This window comes from Acipenser ruthenus, chromosome 3 (genome assembly GCF_902713425.1).
Source record: "Acipenser ruthenus chromosome 3, fAciRut3.2 maternal haplotype, whole genome shotgun sequence".
NCBI classification, from domain to species: Eukaryota; Metazoa; Chordata; class Actinopteri; order Acipenseriformes; family Acipenseridae; genus Acipenser; species Acipenser ruthenus.
Window position 1 is genome coordinate 18,179,076 of NC_081191.1, and position 19,338 is coordinate 18,198,413.

General features: G+C 35.5%; 1 long non-coding RNA gene across 1 annotated transcript in view; it reads right to left on the reverse strand.

The window, feature by feature from the left end:
- The window catches only part of LOC131712707 (uncharacterized), a 29,699-nt gene extending 11,042 nt beyond the window's left edge, over positions 1-18,657 (reverse strand). Inside the window, exons 1-2 of the long non-coding RNA XR_009314603.1 lie at positions 18,127-18,657; positions 14,982-15,098 (exon numbers count right to left, since the gene is read on the reverse strand). This is a non-coding gene — a long non-coding RNA (uncharacterized LOC131712707). The remainder of the gene's footprint in view (positions 1-14,981; positions 15,099-18,126) is intronic.
- Between the last annotated feature and the right edge of the window lie 681 nt (positions 18,658-19,338).

Sequence of the window (19,338 nt, forward strand, 5' to 3'; positions counted from 1 at the left end):
CTGTAAGACACCTGCCGATTCCCCATGTTCTTCCACAATAGCAATGTTGTGGATGTAGGCTGTGTCAACTGGCCTGTTTACAAAATACAGAGCATTTTATAGGACATACTTTGTCAAAATGAAGGGATTTTAGATCCAAATATTGAATACTTATTTCTGATTCATCTACTTTCAGTGGATTATCTTTAAAAGCAAATCAATGCAGGCTTTTAAAATGTTTCAGATAGAGACTCATTGTACTACAATGATGTTGAGACTGGCAAAAGGCATGGATTATTTAGGTTTGCATTGGAAGTGACATCGCCAACAAGTTACTAAAATACACTAAACCTCATAAAAATGCATAGTTATTTTCATATCGGAGATCAGGGCAACATACCATATATACAAATGTATATTATGCTAGATAGAATAACAGTGGGATAACAAAATGCAATGAATAACTGATAGAGTACTGCTCAGTAATTAGCTTGTACAGCAAGTTGGCTTTTTGCTTGCTGAGCTCAGTGGGACAATTGCTCAACTGATTTTTTAGAGCGATATAAGCCCAGGGCAGAATGTGAAGGTGGAAAAGATGAGGTGGAAGGAAGCCAGATCACAGACTGAACGTTTTATGTCACAAGAGATGAGACGTGCATTGGGACAGTCTCTCCTCCCTTATAGTATCAAGCAATATATTCTGATCTCAGTTTGGTAACCTACCAAAACAAAAACAACAAAAAAGAACAACAAAAAAGACCCATGTATCAAGATTTGTAGGACCACAGTGCTTTAGGCTGCTAGGCCATGCTGTTATCTCAGATTTCTGTTTTCTTTTTTAGGGTTGTTCCTATTGACAGATTAATCAGACTGATTAATCAACTAAAGGTTTTATCGCAGATTTTTTTTTTTACAATTTAATCATGCATTCTGGCTAGACAGAGAAATGCTTGCTGCTATTTAGGGAAGTGCTGATTTTCACCTGCTTTCTCCCCAGAAGTGGTAGGACACTGGTTTAAGCGCAAATAAAATGGGGTTAAAGTTGTGTAAAAATCATAATTGTTGTCTTGTTTTGTACCAGGGTTGCTGATAGTGTACTACGGATGTACATATGTATTTGGAACTGGAATGTTTATCTATGTTGACTCCTCTATTTAGGAGATGGCTGCGAGTAACTCGGGGTTGTGTTGTGGGTGTGTTGTTGGTGTTGCCTAACTGAGCTACTTATCTGTTGCTAAAAAGATCGTCCTTTTGCCTGCCGTTCCTGTTTAAATAAAAATAGCAGTTTTGACAGCTTTGATCTGCATCCTGTGTTGCTTTCTCTTATTCCGCCAAGGACCAGATACGCCTCCGCTACAATATTATTACATGTTAATTAAAAAAAACACACAGGATCAGTTTTCTTTTCAAAGCACCTACTACTTACATACATTTCACTAGGTTTTTTCTTGTGATGGAATATGTCCTGAAGCCAGTCTTTCTATGGGAGGTAACTACACCACATATGTAGTAAAAAAACTTCATCATGCTTTCTAAACCATACCAGCAGTGCACAGCAGGTGATAACACCCACATGCCATCTATGTTCTATTTCTCAGCTAGAAATCACCTTGTGTGCAGTTTACACGGTAAAGGAATTGCAATTGGGGGAATCGATTGTGCAATAGTTCCACCAGCCATCTGTAAAATGCACTCAGTGGCATAAACAATATGAAACAAGCAGTAAAGGAAGGTACACTCAAATGGAACACACCACTAAAAACAAAGGCTTTCTGAGTAATAGGGACAGTCTAAAAAGATCTCGAGGGACCTATAAATAAAACAGCAAATCTGTAACTAAAAGACTGTTGTGACAGAGACAGAATGATTCTTGGTGATAAATCTCTCTCCCGACCTGTGAGGGCGCTGTGTAAAGTGAACAGAGTGCCTTGGACAGGATGGCCAGACAATTAATTCCCAGGGTCAGAAGGAAGTAGGTCATCTAGAAAGGGGGCGGAGCTACGATACACTAAATCATCGACACGGAAGGGAAACGACGTGGCAGCCGTGGATTGGAGGAGCGGTTGCACTAGTTAACCAAGAGGTCATGATTGGCGGTACAAAAGAGGGCATAACAAAGTGATCTGTTCTTTGTATGGTTAGAGCTGAACTGGAAGGAGCCTATGTATTGTATTGTCTAAATAATTACTGTTTGTTATAATTAGACAGCTGAACACGATCCAGAGCTGTCACCAAGGGCCAACACATATCCGGACATCACTGCACTTGTTTCACGGTAATCTGTATTTACACCGCGAGCACTAAATCACTCGCTGTGGACTTGTGCTTGTGTTTTGTGTTACGTGTGGGTGTTTAGGAAACGGGACTGTTATTATTTCAGGACCAACCCGTGGATTACAACAGAGCAATACAAGCCGCTGTATTGCCTGTTCTCATTGTTATTGTTTACTTCTGTTTTGTCATCAGACTTTGGATTGTACAAATAAAATATCATTGCACCTGGATTATCGTTGTCTGTCTGTTCATTGATCACTGCTGCATTCCTGCACACTGTTAACCACTTTGCCACAACTGTACAGCAATACATAACATAAATGATACAGTGCACTGCCAATATTACTTGTGTTCTTATTAAATCTTCAGAAATGTTCTCTTGTGATTGGTGGCTACATCCACCCCGCAGTTAGGAAAAGTTGACTGAATCCACTGGCCGCAGAAAACTGCAGTGTTTATAGATAAGGCATCAGTTATTTGTACCTAAAAAAGAACATTTAGAAATACATATATTGTGAGCGCCATACTGTGTGCATTTTATTTCTTCGAACAGTTAAAGTGAATAAAACACAATTCTCAAATGCATTTCACCCATGAAATAAAAATTATGTACTGCATATACTTTTATATTTATATTGCAATTCATCAGTCAATTGATTGTGAATTATAGTTGATCTATCCAAGGTACCTGCCCAACTGCTACAATAGTGATTGCCTTGGTTATAGAACAGAATGTAAAACTGGTCACATTGATGATTGCAAAGGCTTGATTAATGATATAATACAGAGAATAAATATAATTTAGGTAAAGGAGGAAGACAGAGACATTTTGAATAAGCAGCAACCAGTCTCATAAGGCAGCCACAAATGTCCAGTGCCTCTCTGTGATGGACAGTTAACAGAGTTGGCGTCAAAGGAATTGGAATTGATATTTGAGACATACTAATTGCTGTGATTGTTCAGCTGCTTTAATTTGAAGTCAATTTAATTGACTAACACTGACTTCAATTGAAACAATTTGTTGCCACTGTAAGAAGCTCATTTTAACAGAATACTGCTAATTGCAAATTTGTGAATGATGTGTTGGAATCGATTAAAAGGGAATTGGACATTGATTTTAAAAAGGAACTGGAAATGGAATTAAAAATGAAAAACATGAATTGACCCCAACCCTTCCAGTTAATTCTGGTTTCACTGCAGGAGGGGCAGACAGTTCAAAAGTACATATTATTATTATTATTTATTTATTTATTTTACCAAGCTGTGTCTAAATGGATCCACAAGGTGGAGTTTAACACCACTGCTGCTGCATCTATTGATGATGTGTAAATGTGAACATGGGGACAAGCCAGTTTTATTTGTTTATTTAGCAGACGCCTTTATCCAAGGCGACTTACAGAGACTAGGGTGTGTGAACTATGCATCAGCTGCAGAGTCACTTACAATTACATCTCACCCGAAAGACGGAGCACAAGGAGGTTAAGTGACTTACTCAGGGTCACACAGTGAGTCAGTGGCTGAGGTGGGATTTGAACTGGGGACCTTCTGGTTACAAGCCCATTTCTTTAACCACTAGACCACACAGCCTCCTCTGTTGATCAGGAGTAGGGCTGTATTATATTCCACGGCATTTCATTGTCTAAAAATAGATATTTCAAGATATTTCATGATTAGACATATTTATTAAAGCAAAAAAAAGTGTTGTCACATTCAAAATTGATACTTTGTTCTAGTTATTATACAACCAATGTTCCTAAATACTGAAAAACAGTACATGCTAAATTTTAGAATAGTTTGTATTTTGTGTCCACCTTTTAAATACATTCTATTTTCACTATCAGTGAATTGTCAAACAAAATAAAAACATAAATAAATAAATGTAAAGATAACAACAGATGTGTGAAATGTCCCTTCTTGGACTGGACAGCCTGACCTTTAGCAGAACTATTTCCGAACTTTGATGCGGCTACCATCTTTTACGTTGAAGACATTTTAAAGAAAATCCTGCAGCTCTCTGCAGTGTGTTCAACCATTTACGGGAAGCAAACTAAACCGGCTGTCAGGTTCCTAAATGCAGTGTAACAGGAAGTGCGTCAATAAGGCAAACATTTGCTGTATTTATTTGTAAGTGCTAAAAAAATTAAATATTTACACTGTTGGGAATTTTCAGGGGGAACTACATATTACATAAAAAATACACAAATCATGAAATCTGTGATAACTGTGAAAAAAAAAAGTCCAGCCTTAATCATGAGCCTTTCTAAATGTAAACTATATAGTTTTACTTTTGCAGCACCCCTACTACTGATCATAAAAAGTATACTTTTTTCTGGAGCACTAAATTGAAATCAGGATGTTGCCTCAGACTTTCGAAAGTGCAATAAACTTTGGCGAATACACTGGCATGCACTCTGGTAAATACAGTACTAAAGTAGGATAACACAATGAACTCACTTTACATATAGCACATTTTTGTGGCCATCTAAATACCCTTATAACACAGCAGTACTTGTTATATCATATACCAGAATGTCATATATTTCTCAAATAATATTCTCTCTCTCTCTGTCTCTGTCTCTCTCTCTCTCTCTCTCGTATAATGTGCACTACATTTTCTTTTTGTCCAGAAGAAACTCACTACTTTTTTTCCTAATGAAATTTCTTTTCATGTCTTTACTTGGGGCCAGATGCTTCATATTTGACTGAAGCACAGTGGTACCCTTTATAAAAGGAAGCAGCATCCCAGATGAACTACTGTATACTTGTTTCAAAGCATACAGTAAACGTACAAGTCTGCTGTGCTGCTTATAACTTTATAAACCATCAACGGACATTCATTCTGTCTTTCTAAGTCCCCTATTAGTCCACAGGCACTCATTTCTATTCCAAATGTCTGTCACCTGAGGCAGTAATCAAGGGAAATAAAGAGCTGCTTGGATTTGACCCATGGCATGGGCATGAAATCCTGGGCAATGATTCAATAAAATGGACTTCAGGATCTGCACAAGATGATTTTATAAAACAAACAAATACATTGGACTCTCAGATATGAATGAACCATTGTACTTGAAATTTTGTAAACAAAACATCAATACAAAAATATGAAACGCGTGTTATTTTATTGTATTTTTATTTGCACTTTCACAATATTGTTTGTCATTTAGCATCACAGAGATTTTTATGATTTATTATGAGTGTTGGTTTTGCTTCTTCACTATTGAATTATTGCTTGATCACGGCATAAAGTGTGTGTGAATGATCCTGCTGAATTTCAGAGATTGTAGTCAATTTCTAGTGATTGACAGCTGTCCTCTGAGCGGGAGCAAGATGGCATTAGAAGCATTGATTGAATCAATTTCCGCTTGCAGCTTACTAAAAACCATCAGATCAGGTCGGAAGGAGAGAGAACAGAGAGGACAGAAAGAAAAGCACACGTATGCCTTGTGTTTGCTGGTGGGGTTTTTTTGGTTTGTTAGTTGTTGTGTGAGATATGAGCTACCTTAAGTCTTTTGTCTTTAATTCCGGTTTTGTTTTTGTAAATCTAGCATGTTGTAGACCATGTGTCGATGATGACGAGAAAGCACAGGGCTATTGCATTGAGCTCTTAGAATATACATTATGAGCTATAAAGGTCTTGTGTTAAAGAAAATGGTTTGAAATTGTAATGATGCATGAATGATATGTTTTAAAGTGAGTATGATTATTTTGCTTTGTACAGAGTAACTGAGGTTTGCATATTATCTAAATGAATAATGTACAGGAATTTAGAATGTGTTAAAAATGAAACTGGAGATACTTTAATTAATATACAATCGACTTTAAAGCTATAATAAGAATGAAACGGAAAAAACATACTAGTTTTGAGAGTTCTGTATGTTTTATGGATTTGTGATTTTTAAATGAATGTTGTATGTAAATTGGCAAGATGATCACAGTCCCAGCGTGGCTGTGCATTGTTTCATTGATTCAGGAGGGAGGTTATTTGGGCTACATTGTATTCCTGGTGTCCTGAGGTGTGTACTGAGGCTGCTACCTATAGGAGAGCAAAAGCCCTACCTCCCTCCCAATAGAGGGTTTGGTGGTGATTGGCTGATCATGCAGGCAGAAAGCTTAGTCAATGAAATGGTGCCATTCAGGTAAGGGGGGACTGGTGGTGCTGTGCTGGGCTGCCTAGGGCCATCCCGGTACAAGTTCTTGTGTGTCCCCTCAGGATATCAGGACCCTAGCCAATGGGGTGGGTAGTGATTGGTGCTTTTTAAATGTATTATTTTACAAGAGACTGCTACTATTTATTCCTAGTGATTGATCCTACCTGTTTGAAATAATATGGTGTTGTTAATGATTATTGATATCTATTGAAATGTTTGTGATTTAATGATTATTGAAACACTATCTGTTAATTGTTGATACCTGCTGAAGTATTATTCAAGGCTGCTAATCATGACCTGTTAATATGTCAGCCTTTCTGTGTATGCTTGTTGAGAAAAGTTAGTACTGACTTACTTTTTAAATAGGATGGTACTGTGACAACAATAAACTGTTTAATTTTAAACAAACCATTGGGTGTGGTAAACTCCTTTCTGCGTGTGTGGAGAGTGTCCATCTGCTCTTTCAAATGAAATAACCTTTGTATGTGGAAATACTTTATTCTGGTTTGCCTTTATAATTAATTTAAAAATTCTAGGGGATCTCTCACCTCTATATAAAAACTAAGAGAGTAGTGTAGTTGGGACTACAATTATTACCTGCTGTTAACTGTAATAGAAGTGATTAAATAAGTCAATTAATACAATAGATGGTTTTATTATCTTTTGGAAGCAGGGCGGGCTCTCCGCGCTTCGCCTCGCGCCGGCCCCCTTGTTACACTCTAACAAAAAAAGGCATACCGGAACGCAAGTAATACGGCAGTCTCAGGAGACCTTGCTCTCAATCAGTCTCTGCTCATTGGTGCAATGAATTAGGTCACAAAACCAACATTTTGATATACTGGTAATTGGAAACATAAGCCCTTGGAACGAATAAAGTATGTGGGCTGAATTGCTGAATATTACCCCCCAAAGAGCGTGGTTCTCACGTGTCAGAGCTGTAGTTCATAAACAGAAAGCAACTGTCATCGGTCAGTGGTAAAAAGTCATTCATTAACAACTATTAAAAAACAACTTTGGAATAGACTATTAGATAAACAGTGTATACATATATTTAAGTGTTCAATCATTACACCAAGTAACATTAATATATTAAAACATACACTTACAGATCATATTACATTGAATATACAAATGTCAGAAAGTTTTGTAAATTCTCATTCCACTTAACCAGAAAAGAGACAAAAGATTCAAGTTGGCATGTAATGATAATTCATGTAATCTTTTAGAGATATGGACTGAAATCTACTATTTCATTAAGGTCATATAGTTCCATAATCTTTAAGTTATTGCGTGTTGAATGAACCAATGGTGTGAGGCATGGGGGAAAGCGGGAGATATAAAAATGAGCACTGCGCTGCCGGCTGGTTGTTGCGAGTATGAGTAATCGGAGTGAGAACTAAAGGCAAGAATTAAAAAGCATAGGAGAGCGCGCTGAAAGAGCATTAGATCCATAAACAAAAATAGCAGTTCTAACTGCTTTGGACTACACGCTGTCTCCGGTGTTTCATTTCTTCCCACTACGAACACGCCTAAGGCAGATCGCTACTAATTATACATATAGTGAAAGATAAACCCTCCCTTCACTTGTGAACACACTTTAAAAGGTTTGTTGCCCCTTTAAAACACTGACTCGACAGAAGAAATTAAGGTTCAGCGCTGTTGTACACTTTTATTTTATAAAACAAAATAAACAAACAAAAACCTAGCTCTGTTCGAGCACTAACTAAAAATCACTGGAACGCCCTGTCTAGCACGGGACGGATACGCCGTTTACCCATTATAAACCAAACACACGGTTTACACAAACTACAAACACAGCACAGTGTTTACACAAAACGACTGCTCGGACACAGCGTACCACTTCCCATGTCCTTCTACTCAGCAGTCATGACTAGGCTGACTGCTGCCTTTTTATTTCTGTCAGCTGGCTTCAATTTACAATAATTGCCAGCTGAAATTAATTAATACATAATAAAACAATTAACAAATACTGTTTTTTAGCAGGGAGGATTTTAACCTCCCTGCTAAAAAACAGAGGATTTTGCTGTGTTACTCTATATATATATATATATATATATATATATATATATATATATATATATATAGATATATAGATATATAGATATATATATATATATATGTTGTGGACTGTTGCTGAAATCGGGCAGTTGGCGAAGTGCCCAGCTGCAGCGGGCAGATGCCGAATTAGCTTGGAATTTTATGTCATTTTGGCATCTTTGATGGCAAAGAAAGACTTTAGTGCGCCCTGTTGTAACAAATGAAAAGCTAATGGAAATTAACACAGCAGTGTTCATCCTCTGGGTATCTACTGCAGTTCTCAATAACAGTTCAAGTAGTTCCTCAGAATAACTTTATTTAATCATTAGACCGACTGAATCGTTTATATTTATTTTTATTTATTTATTTCAATGAAATGCTGAGGCAAATGTATAATTGTCTGAGATCTGATGTCAACTAATGTTAGACATGAAATAAAACATGACCCTTTTTTTTTCTTAAATGACTCATTATGACTTAGTGCACTGGGACAGCTCATTCGGTGCCTTCCACATTGGACAGGCGGTTTACAGTGAGAGATGCTGTTTTTAGAGGCACTATTCACACCGGCAAGGCTTCCACCCTGCCACAAAAATCCATTAAGATTTTTTTTCTGTTTAAATCTAAAAATACGTTTGGCCACCCTGCTTGTAGTAGTACATTTTTCAGTTTGTCCGACAGTATTCCTCTCTGTACTACTTGCGTCTGTAGACATCTCAAGGTGCTCGTATTATTTTCCGGGAAGTTTTGACTTACTTATTCTTCAAATTAAAAGGTCTGAAATTATATCTATTCTATGTAATATGGCTGAATTGTAAGTTTATGGAAAAAAAGAAATAAAGTATTATTTAATCATTTTATGAATACATTTAAAAAACAACAAATATACGAGTGGAAGCAATCTTTGTCTGGTAAAGCACATTTTGTTGCAGCCTTTTGAAATAGAAAGCAAAACGATTGTAGAATCTAACAATTGGAACAAAATTGTTTAAAGTACACTGACATAGTACGTTACTGACATTATTATCTCAAGTTTAATGACAATGCGGGTCTCCACTATCTTGCCCTGAGCCCTTTAATTTTAAGCAAAATAATTTCAAGTGGATTGGGACACGTCTAAATAAGCATGAATTGTTTCAAACATTTCCTGAACAGCAACTATGAAAATCACATTATCACGTGGAATCTTGAGGCTCTACTCATTGAAAAACAACAGTAAAACATTCAACTCTAAACAGAATGGCTGATGTCATGCTGTTTGACAGTATATAGAGTATCATTCTCTTATAAGCCACTAGGTGGCAGTCAAGTACTGCACTCAATTTAGATATTCTGCATAAACAAAGTAAATATTAACACTAAAATAGGAAGTTCACAATACAAGCGTCTGCTACATTCACGATGCTGGAACCTGATGAAAGTGCAGTCACACATGTACTGTAATTTACAAACATTGGCTTAACCTTAAAAATAGTGGCCCAATTTCAATGATCAGCACGTACAGAAGTCAAAGTTATACAAAGCATAAAGATGGCTGTTGGGATTTTTTTATTTATTTTAATAAAAATACTTTTTTTTCTTCTCTGTAATATGTAGGATACATATTATTATTATTATTATTATTATTTTGTCAATAAACTCCACTGTCAAATATTTGTTTCTCCAATACAACAGCTAGCTAGATATAAGAGAAGGCATATTAGAAAATGGTTGGTCAGTTTGGTGTAGTTATATTACTTTGGATAGACACATAATCATATGTCATGGACTGAAGAGTCGTAGTATTTATTAAGTCTCAATACTTTAATATTAGAAATGATACCCATAAGAAATATTGCACCGACTGTGAATGGCCATTTCAGTACATAGCCTTCAAAGGTCAGAATAAGGTCTGTGTACCACATGACCTGGATCATTATGAACCATCACTTTGTTACACCCCATCTGCAAAGCTCTGACCCAGGCACCTGAAGAAAATGTCATCTGTTAATCAGAGTAGCAGTCTTTAGTCTTGTACTTAGCAATACGTGATAAAAGGAATACTTCTAAAATACAAAGGAATAAGCACATCAAATACCACAGCAGCAGAACTACATTCTGATTCAAGCTGTGAAAGACAACTGAGAATTCCCTCTATATTTTTTTTTTTCCATGTCAACTCAATTTCATACCAAGGCCACATCAATACATTGAATTTGACACGGACCCTGCAGTATTTATTATAAATCAAGCAAGATAAAATGAAAACACTTTTTGAGCAATATTAAAGACTTCAGAATGTTGACAAGGAAGACTTCCTTCACTCATTTTCTTTGGTTTTGTCCTACAGCACTAAAATGTCTTCTACATGATTTCATTATTTTGGATAAAGTCCAATTTAAGCACAAGACTTGGCAGCGAAGTACAAATCTTACTAGCCGACTGTGATGCCAGCAACATTGTTTCTTCTAATTTTGTAAAATTATAGATGTCTGTTTCTTGACGAAGAAATACAGGCCCATGAATCAAGAGCATGAGGAGTGTACAAATATCTTAATCCTAAAAAGATGGTCCCTCTGTATTAAAGTACGCTGAAGAATAATCTAACTCAGCCAACACCACTTAAGGGTCATTTTAGATAATCAAAACCTGTGTAATTATAAGAGGCATGGTGGCATAAGAGGCTAGGTGTCACTCGAGGGACGTTCTGATGTTGCCTTCTAAAAATGAACAAATAAATTGAATAAAATAGGACAGGTCCTTGATCCATATGAAGTTTAAAAAGCTTTCATTAAATACTGGGAACTTTCATTAAATACTGGTGAATTTGCAGTATAAATGTTATAGATTTGGATGGTCACTACCCCGATACAAACCATGACAGGTTCAAAATACACATTTACTGGACTATAGTTCATCTGTCAATATCTCCACAAGGTGTTTGTTTATTTCATCATTCAAATGAAAAGTAAAGCCAATTGCTCCATCATTTCACAAGATTTTTAATAAAACCCATGTTATTTGTCAAAAACAGCACCCTAGTTTCTCAAGGCATTTTTTTTTACTTAAGCACGTGGAAAACAAGTTTGCATATATGATATTTTAATCTTTATTTATATTTACTTATTAACCAGACTAGTGGTCATTAGAAAGTCTCTTTTTCAGGGAGGACCAAGTCACAACATGGGGTTAGTCTCAAAGATGGATAAGCTAAAAACAATGTAATAAACATTCACTAATATTTGCATGCATAGAGCTTTTTCATACACTGGAGACTGTCCAAGTGCTAAGGAATGCTCCTGGATTTCTATATATAAATCAGATATGTTCAGGTTTGACTGACAGATTTCTCCTTTTGTTAAGCCTGCTGATTAAAGGTAGGGCATCTCCTGTGGGGCACAAGCAGAAATCTATAATGTGACCATTAGCAATTCTATCCAATAATGAGTTATCTGAAACGGTAGATCTGGTATAATTTTCAGAGTAGCTGACAATCCTTTACTCTATTAGTAATATAAAACATTATTTGAAAGTCTGAAACACTTACAATATAGGGGAGTAATTTGCAATTTATTTGGCTACAAAAATATTTTGTAATACTTTGATGGAAAATATTTATTTTTATTATAGTTATATAAAATGCAAAGCAATTATGGTATAATGTTTTGCAACTATATTATATATATATATATATATATATATATATATATATATATATATATATTATATATATATATATATATATATATATATATATATATTCAATAGGAAATCACTGAAGTATGAACTAGGTTTACCAGCATAGGAATAAACTTGTTTTTCATTAACCCACATTGTCATAATTTTATTTTCCACACATCATGTATTTCATATTATTATTATTATTATTATTATTATTATTATGTATTACTTAGCAGACACCCTTATACAGTTGTTACAAAATATCACATTACAGATAAGCGCAGTTATGAAATACAATAAAGTCATTGGTAAATAAGAGCAAATTCAAGAAAGAGAGAATAAAACAAATACAGCAAGTAATTACATTTGAGAGTGATTTCTACAAAGAGCAGTTAAACTTATAGTAAAAATATTTGCTTAAATATTTGCTTATATTTGCTTATAGTAAATATTTGAGTAAATTCCATTAAGAGCAAGTACAATAAATGAATAAGAACAATTTCAAGTAAGAGCCGTTACAAAAAACGTGAATACAGTTACCTTTAAGAGTAAAATCAGATGCAAGATACAGAAAATAGTTATAATTGAGAGCAGTAGTAGATTGTTGTCTAGAAAGATATAGCAGATATGGAAGTTTTTTTTCTGATATTTGTTTAAATGTGTAATGAAAGTTAATGCAGAAACTTCTTTGATATGCCTTAGCAAGTACACTTTTAACCCACAAAACTTCTCAAGTCAAAGCTGCATTCAAGAAGCTGACTCCACCTGCAATAACTTACCAGTACTGCTGTCATACGTCCTCTAAAAAAAAAAAAAAAGTCTTCATGGAGGAAGACACATCATGATAAACTGTGCTCTCTCTCCCTCACCTGTCTACTGTGCCGAGCATCACAGTAATGACAATGAGACGTATGATACAGCCCGCCTGTCTGTGAAGGTGATATATTGGGCGGTGGTGGTGGAGCAATTTTTTTTTTTTTTCCCTGCCAGATGTGTCATCCATTTACCACCATTTAATTTACTTTCTTAACTACCGAGCTGGAAAAAGTGATGAAAATGTAAATCTCATGGCGGAAGGAAGACAACAGAGGCCTTATTCATCCTGTTACCCTGTAACAATTTATACATTTCTAGTCTGTCGTTATTTACTTTGCCAAGTCCAAATGCAAAAGGTTACTTTTGATAAATTACTTTAATGTAATAGCCTTACACTCAACCCACACGGATTAAGTGTCTTCATCTGAAAATACTCACTAGATAGATAATTTGACAGCACTAACTACATATGCAAGCAAAACTGATCGATAAATAAGACATTCACTGCCTTGAACTAGTGTTTGTGATTTTCATTAATTAAACTGTTGCAACTAGAAGATGTTTATTGTTCTTTTTTAAATCTTTCCAGAGTGTGACTTTCTTGGATAGGACTTTGGTCAAATCGGATTAGGACACTATACCTTTCTTTTTCCTAATATTATTATTATTATTATTATTATTATTATTATTATTATTATTTATTTCTTAGCAGACGCCCTTATCCAGGACGACTTACAGTCATAAACAAATACATTTCAAGAATCACAGTACAGGTAATAATACAATTAAGAGCAAGATAAATACAATGACTTTGGTTCAAGCAAGTACAAGTGTGACAAAATACGATTCAATAACGGAGCAGATAACAGTGTCGGTGGTAGTTACATCAGGATATAATTAAATACAAAATACTACAGATTAAATAACACTTGGCAGATTACAGTACTCTAAAGCACAGGATTAAATGCAGTAAAATAGGGGGCAGATAAGAGCAAGTAAAGCGCATTTAAGGAAGGGTGTGTCTAGGTAACAAGCTCAGGTGTGTCTGATTATTAAACTCCTAGTGAAACCAGGACTGGATCACACTGCTGTGCGACGGGAGTCCCATTCCCATCCATGTTACTACTACTAATAATATTAATAACAAAATCCCTTTCCTCCACTCACTCATAATATTATGCCTAACTGAATGGTTTGGTCTAAAGGAGATGTGAGATCCTGGTGATGGTCTGGCTTACCTGTCCTTTTAAATGAAAATGTAGAGACTATTATTTTATGCAGTACTTTTTCTAATGCAAAAAACTGTCTTTATTAAGTACAGACAAGTTGTTTTGAGTGAAGTATTGGCTTATATATGCATTACGTCCTTTAAAACATCAGGAATCCGTCTCACCAAACTTGCTGCAAAAAGACTAAACAAATTTGAATTTCAAAAAGTACAGACACTGACTGGCTAAAAAATACAGGCAGTGCAAAAGGGATGCAAGGTCTTAAACCATGCCAGACGTAAATTGTTCTAACCACCACACCACTTCCAGCAGCCTGAACTGTTAGCCTGAGGCTTCGATGGTTCAATAATTCATAAGGTTTCTGCCATATCCAAACCTTCACATCTGTTCATAAAAGCGTGAATGGAGATTAATTGGACCAATCTGACCTTCATCAACTGGTCAATGATCCAATCTTGCTGGTGACAACACCTATGCTGTGCAATTGCTGGGCAATGCTCTCGTGAGTATGGCATGGACCTGTCTAGGTATAATGTTTCCGTCCTCTGTCAGTTTTATCCTCCCACTATCATACCCCTTGTGAAGACAGAGATCAGTATTCAGTGAAAGGTGTTCATTACTATAGCAACTGTTTATATACTGTGTGTAAGGTATAGAGGGAATTCTGTAATATTTTGGAGATTCAGTGCATCTGTGTATTCAAGTATAGTTTAACTATTTAAGAAACTGGCCTTGTCTTATATCATTCTAGAATGCAATCATATCTGTTAAAAAATAAATAAACAGAAATAAAGACCAAAAAGAAATGGCTACTTACCAGTCATGTATATGACTATAAAACCTCCCAATGAGGGCCCCCAGCTCACAGCCCACTATAATGAAAGGTTTTAGAAGTTTGGCTTCCTTGATAAGCCGATGAAGGTCATCAACCATTCTGCAAAACCATAAGCAAATAGCAAGATCAAAATATTGCCCTTCTACATTGTGCCGAGGTGTATGCTGAAGACAAATGGTTGAATCAAAAAACATAGACCATTTTATGATATCACAAAGTTTCACATTAGAATAATTAGTAGATACATGTTTTCAGGGTATATTATTTCAGGATAAGCACATACACAGTAAAGGACTTTTACGATGCAGAGAAATACTTACAGTAGACACTGAAGTAAAGCTAAAAGTTAAGCAGGTTTGTTTTTAATGGTTAAAAATGTTAACATAATGTATAAAACCTTGATAAATATCGAAGACAATTTATCAGTAAAACTAACATTCATTATAAAAGACATCAACGTGCCCCAAGGCCCCTGGTTTAGCAAAACAACTGTCTGAAAGAAATTATGCACTGGGTGGATATATTGATTTGTGTGTCTACTGTACACTATTTGTAGTATCAGGGTTCTGTAATACAAATAAATCAAAACTGTGCACCGGCAAAATTAAGAGGTTTCACTGCAACAGGAAAGGCACTCATCAAAATGCCAACTTGCTGCGTTATTGAACTCAGGGAATTGATTACTTCCATCAAACCAGAAGCTGCCTGCTATCTGGGCCCGAAGCCAAGTCTGACCAGCCTAATATATCTATGGTCTTGTAGATAGAGTGTCAGGATTTAATGTACACCAATACATTATTATGTCAGAGATGAAAGATTACAACAGAATTACAAGTGTTGCTGAAAATGGAACAGGAAAACTGAAGTAGAGAGCGACTGTGTGGTATCAAACTTAAATATAAATTTGTTACAGTGGAAACTTTTTTTGAGACGGCTTTTGAGTGTTCCAGTAAGTAAATAGTGAGGAATATGATAAGTACAGTTCTTATATATTCCATGCACCATCAACAGTGGGCTGAGCCTCAAATGAATACAATCAATTCTCGCAGAACCTTTTAGTTTCTGAAAAACAATTGTTGTTGTTTATTGTCAGATACAATCTCACTGAGTAGTCCAGGTCAATAGTAGAAGTTAAAAAGAAAATCATATATATATTTTTAATATTTACAAATTACAGTATGCATGGGCTTTCTATCATCTCCAGTTTATCTCCACGTGTATCTAAACTCAATGAATGACAGAGATCCCAGGCTATACAGAGTGGTAGTTAACATACATTTAAAAGCAAATTAGAAAAATCCTAAAAGTTTTAACACAGCCACAAATCATTCTTGCTGCTGTACATTAGTCTAGTTGCAACAGGCCAGTAGTTAAGGGTAACAAGGTTAAATTACATTTTTTAAAAATAATGTTTCTATTAAGCATCCTATAGGAGGCTGTGTGGTCCAGTGGTTAAAGAAACGGGCTTGTAACCAGAAGGTCCCCGGTTCAAATCCCACCTCAGCCACTGACTCATTGTGTGACCCTGAGCAAGTCACTTAACCTTCTTGTGCTCCGTCTTTCGGGTGAGACGTAATTGTAAGTGACTCTGCAGCTGATGCATAGTTCACACACCCTAGTCTCTGTAAGTCGCCTTGAATAAAGGCGTCTGCTAAATAAACTAATAATAATAATCCTGTTTTCTGTTACCCCTTGTAGTAACAACGATCTAAACATAACTCTTTTTAGCTGTTTTACAAAGCTTTCTGTGCTGCAATCTAGGATTAAGCAGGAATTGTTTAACTTTAAAACCCTGTCCTAATATTTTCTAATCGCCATCATATGCCAATGTAGACAGAATAGGAGAAAAAAAAAAAAACAGAATGCAGACCATAACACTGTAAATAACTGATTTGATTAAACTTGTGAACATTCAGTTCAATGATAGGCTTAATCCATAAATATATATATATCTTTGGGAGTTTAAAAAATTCAAATTGATAAAGTGGTATTTTCTTGTATATGAAATCTAGTTGCTTTGAGTAATAATTGTATCAAACATCAGTTTTATTTTTTCTTTCTTAACTGGTGCTTATAAATAACTTTCACTATCTTAATTAAATTTACTGACAGAAAACAGCCTTTGGAGAAAAAAATAATAGCCTATGGTTGAAAACAGCTTATTTTAAAATTAAAAAGTGCCATGAATACTTTCTGTCTCTTTGATCAGACCCTTGCTTGCGCCAATGATCTCTACGTGGCATAGCAGGTTAATACATGAGCCTTTTCTGAGGCTTGAGACAGAATTTTAGAATAGAAAGCATACAGGCCATGGCAGAAGACAAAACAGACATAACTGCTGCAGATGCTGCATAGATCTTTGCACAGCCTGCCGTGGCCATTGTATTTTTTGCCTTACAGAATAGCTGTATAGATCTCAAGCTGCATGGAACTTACTGAACATGACTTTGAGATGTACAGTTCCTTCCTAGTATATCTTGAGAGAAAAAAGAAGCACGACAGTAAAGAGAGATGCGTGTATGGAGGGATCCCACCATGCTGTAAATACAAATTAGAGCCATCAGTGTCATAAAATAGACTGCACATATAAAATGCAAGCCTATGTGCTGTACATGTAAAATGCAAGGATCTTCAATATAGCCAAGAATCTGAAACTCAATAACCTTTGCTGGAGACCCAATAATTGGATAAGCTGTACTTAAGCCTCCACTGTACCCTGACACCAGGCAAACAGAAGCCCCAGGGGAGGATAATAAATACTTTCAATAAAAGGTAAGGTTTCAATAATCCATAATAAGTACATATATTCATAAACTCATCAGGTTGATTAACATTTCTTCAGCTTTAGTGTAATCATTGCACTACTGTTTTTTTGTACTATATATACATACACTGCAAAACCGTACAATTTTACTTGCGCTCATTTTTAAATGCTGTAATCCTTCTTAGTAACTGAATGGTATAAATATGCTTTTAGGTTCAGGCTGTGCAATTGTGCCTGATACCAAAGTTAAAAAAGGGGTTTCGTTAAATACTACAATACGGTGGCCCTGAAGTGCAAAACACAAGCAAATAAAAAAATAGACAAACAAAAAAATGTGTACCTGCAATTAAAAAAAAGGCTTACCTGCAATTTAAAAAAACGCCTGCATCTTAAAATCTGTGTACAAACACAAAAAAGGCTTACATCTTAAAATTTGTGTACAAACTCAAAAAAACGCGTACATCTTAAAATGTGCGTACAAACACAAAAAAAACACGTACATCTTAAAATGTGCGTACAAACACAAAAAAAGCGTACATCTTAAAATGTGCGTACAAACTCAAAAAAACGCGTACATCTTAAAATGTGCGTACAAACACAAAAAAAACGCGTACATCTTAAAATGTGCGTACAAACACAAAAAAAGCGTACATCTTAAAATGTGCGTACAAACACAAAAAAAACGCGTACATCTTAAAAAAACAGCACCATACAAATCAACTCCTCTCTGCTTTGCCCAAGTTCAGCCTACACTCTACTTATACGCTGCTCGTCCAAAAGTTTACACATAGGAATATTTAAATTCTTAAAAGGAAGACAGAATCCCTCATACAGTTACAGCATGTAATCACTCATATCTGTAAAATAGCTGCTGTACATAGACTGCGCTCTCGTCATGCCAATAAAGCATTTTTGAATTTGAATTGAATTTGAATTTGAGTAAATGTTCATCCAATCGGAGATCTGATTGGATGATTTATGTCATTTCCGTTATAGGATTTGATTTGTATTGTGTTGTTTTTTATGATGTACGCGTTTTTTTGAGTTTGTACGCACATTTTAAGATGTACGCGTTTTTTTGAGTTTGTACGCACATTTTAAGATGTACGCGTTTTTTTGAGTTTGTACGCACATTTTAAGATGTACGCGTTTTTTGTGTTTGTAGGCACATTTTAAGATGTACGCTTTTTTTTGAGTTTGTACGCACATTTTAAGATGTAAGCGTTTTTTTGTGTTTGTACACAAATTTTAAGATGCAGGGTTTGTTATTGTATTTGCAGTCGTTTTTTTAATTGCAGGAACACATTTTTTTATTTGCTTGTGTCTTGCACTTCAGGGCCACCGTACTACAGCATTTCATCTGGATTCAATTTTTATTTTGCACCTATTTTATAAAATGGAACAGTGGTTCCCAACCTTGGTCCTGGAGGACCCCCTACCCTGCTGGTTTTTGTTCCAACGAGCTTGCAATTACTTAATTGAACTAATAATTTGCCTAATCAGAGCCTTTTAATTATTTTAAACAGTTGGGGTGCCAAGTTAAGCATAAATTTGTATAAGGAACTTGAATTATCC